Consider the following 3,816-nt stretch of genomic DNA (forward strand, 5'->3'; position numbering starts at 1 on the left):
GCTGTTTGGACTTATGCTGCTTATTAATACTGTTGTGGTTTCTGGAATTGAGCAAGATAAAATTTTTGTAAGATACTTTTTTTTTTCACCAGTTGAATGCCTTATTCTTATATTCTTTCGTTTCCTGAAGTGAAATGTACTTTCAACCACTGAAGTGGACATGGTCAGCTTTTTCACTATTTTTTATGAGTTCATTTGAAAACCAGCTTACCATAGTGAGATGACATCTCATTTCATATTCATAGCAGCATGAAATGCTTTGATCTGTGATCATATGAACAAATGTGATCTGACTGAAATCCTGTAGTTAGCATCTTCAAAGGCTGTTATTTTTGATTTTTTTTTTTGTCATATCTTAGTTATGACACTTGAGTTGCTTTTGAAACTGCTCCTAAGTTTCCAGTATACACAAAGATCTGAGCACACTTAAACTCTGAAAAGGACAGGGTTTACTTCATTAACTTCAGGTGTACTGAGTATAGCTTAGGCAAATATTGTTACGTTTAACTACTCAGTAGTTGTAAACTGACAAACTTTATGAGAAGGTGGAGGTGAGAGTAGGGGATACAGGGAAGAAATTGCTGGATGTGACAAACTGCCTGTAACTTAGTGTGGGTCACTAGAAGCAGTTTCTGGGCTCACAAGGCAGCAAATGAATAGCCTGTGTCCAAGTGCTACTTGGAGAGACAAAAAATGCAGGAAGTAAAAAGAAAAAGGGAGAAAAGAGAAAAAACAGGAAGCTGATAAATTTAAAATTGCAAGATAGGTTACTGCAGTTAATAAATTTGCATTTGTTAATGAATTTGTTTATAAATTTGCACTGATTTTGCATTAATAATTAAGTGGCATCAATATTTTCACAGCAATACACTCAAAAACTTTTTAAATGAAGTGGTTACAATTGTGATTTACAGGTTCTTGTGCTTGGCTTGATTGGTGGATGTGATAGATGTTTAAGTAAAATTTTGACATATTTGCATGCAAGAAATCTTTAGCTAGGTCTCACCCAGACTTGGTGCTGTGATTGTTGAAGTATACCGGTATCAGAACCACCAGTATCTGTTTTTTAGATTTCTGTTTTATTGTTACAGCTGCAGATTGTTTTGGGTCCATCATTACACAGTTTCCTGGGACAGCAAAATAAAGTAGTGTAAAAACCAAAAGGGGTATACCACCTGTTTTGGATATTAAGGACAAGCTGATTCTGCAGATTGACTTCGTCTGACATTAAAGGGCTGAAATGTCATGAAATTCTGTTGGTATTTTACAGAACCAACTTGGGCACTATTCATATTGCAATCTGTTAGGACTGGGCATCTCAGATTTGTAAGTAGGATTTGTTTTCCCTGCATTTCTTCAGCAGTACTTTGGTCCCCGTGCAGCCTTTTCTTTATATTTCATTATCTAACATTTTAAATTGCTACTAAGTCACTTTTCTTCAAGCAGGAGTTAACCTGTTTTACAGGAAATTTATTCCCTTAAAGCTTTGTAGGTATGCAGGTGTGCTTCTGGCTCTTGCTATAACTGGATAATAGTTTTTAATTTAAATACTTCTTCTGTTGGGGGATAAGGTGCAGCTCTGGGATACAATTGTGGGCCTGTTGTAATGCATAAATCAGAGAAGGTACATGAATTCACTCAGACTAATGTGGATCCCTGCAGCACTCCCAAGCCTGCAGCCACCCTCAGTAAATATTAATACCAATACCAAATGAGGATGAATACAGAAATGTGGAAACAAAGCTACTGAGAAAATAGCAGCTTGTACTTGGGTACTCCCATGTCTGTAAAACTTAATTCCAAGTGAAGAAATTCCACCAGGAATATTTAGTAGCTTTTCTACAACATTCATGTCACAAAGTCAATTTTTTTAATATCTTCCCACTACAACCACTTATTAAGTCATAGAATCACAGAACAGCCCAGGTTGGAAGGGACTTTTGAGAGATCATCTGTGGATCATTTTGTGGGAAGGGGATCTTTGGTGAGATTATCTAGCAATAACTAATCTGTCCAATCACATTTTGAATACCTTTGATGATGGGCACTCTACCACATCCTTGTATGTCAGAGTTTTCCTTGAAACAGAAGAAGGTGGATGCATAGGAAAGTAGATGATCACCATTATGATTTCCTATCAGGAAACATTTTGTGACTGACTGATGGTATGAAGTAAGTGTCATACACTGTGTCACTTTGAAAATATCTTCATAACAGATGTCTCCTCCTGTAGCAGACCAACAAGCAGCATTGCTTGCTCTATGCTGTTCTGGGATTTGCCATTTTAGAGCAAGGACAAGTGTTTGCTAATCCGGGTGAGAGTCAAGAAGTGAAGACTGGATTAGCTGAAATGTGGAAGAACCAGCCTGACCCATGCTGAGGAAAGGAGAACAGCACCAGTATGGAAACAGCTGCCTGTTTGCAGGGAGCTACCTGACTGGACCTGCTGAGTTGCCTGTGAAGCCTTGCATAACTTGTTTGTACCTCTCTTGTCTGGTGGCTGCTCTTTTGTGGCTATGTTCAAACAAGCATAAAGCAGAATTAAATACTGCAATGCGATCACTGCCCAAATTGTTCTTGGAGGTTCAAACCCACACCATTAGTGAGGACAACAGTGGTTTGAAAAAACAATGCATTCCGCAATTAGAAGAAACATCAGTAGAAAGCAGTAAGAAGTTTTCTGGTGCTCATTTGTTAATACCCTTTAGTATCTTCAGTTACTATTTTTATAAGGTCTTTGCAGGTGCAGCCCTAGCTGCGAAGCTGGGAAGATAGAAAGACCTCATAAAAAAATCATGTGACTGTGTTGTGATGTTTCTTGGTAAAGGGCTCTTGCTGCGCTGGCTTATGCAGAGATCAGCCCAGTACTAGAAAAGCAACGACTTCTATCATCCTACTCTTTTTCTCACTATTGTCACTATTACTTGTTTGCCTGGTATTTCATTATTTCACTTGTTGACTTCCTAAGTCCTGAATTCATTCCACTGTCAAAAGCTGCTATGATCAAATGGTCCCTCAAAGGAGTAGCAGTCTCAGTCTGCCTTAAACTGCCAAATGTCTTGGTTATGGTGCTCCCAACAGATGTGCATCATCTCATTCCATTAAGTCTCTCATCCTAATATAATTTAAAATGAAGAAGTTCACTGGGCTGAACTCTGCTGATTCATGATGCATTGGGATGAGAAGCATGAGTGTTACGCACCTCTGAATTCTGGAAACTGTCCTTTGGTAGGTGCCATAAGAAAACAAAGACATGGGTGTCAGCATCTGACAGTGCACTTGGTGGAATGTCTGCAGTGGATTTAGCTTGTACAAATCTATGCCAGAAAAGAAAAGCATCCATTGCCAACCAAACAATAAAAAGTGCCCAAATCCCTTATCACAAGACAAAAAGGAAGTGTAATATAATTTATTGTTCTTTAGAGTTTGAAGTTAAATGAACAAAAATATTCTCACATTCTCACTGCAGATTCGAGTAATACACCACTTACATTCAAATAGGTTAACAGATTAGAATAGATTAACAAATGTCTCATTTGGTTACAGAACTCACCTGAAATAAGAATGTGATCTAGATGTTAAACTTACATGCCTTACCTTTTTCTTTCCTATCTCTAATGAAAGCAATTTTTTATAATACATTCCCAGTTTTTTTTTCAGACAGGAAAGCTGAAAAGCAGAAAAGGAACCCCATGCTGGCAGACAGCCCATTCAGGAGTACAATGCAACTTGGTATACTGCTCTCACTCACAGGAGGCTTTTACCAGAAGCACATAATTGCTGCTGCTTGTTACAACATAGTTTTTAAACATAGAA

Source organism: Lonchura striata, chromosome 1A (assembly GCF_050655825.1).
Source record: "Lonchura striata isolate lonStrDom1 chromosome 1A, ASM5065582v1, whole genome shotgun sequence".
Classification (NCBI taxonomy): Eukaryota; Metazoa; Chordata; class Aves; order Passeriformes; family Estrildidae; genus Lonchura; species Lonchura striata.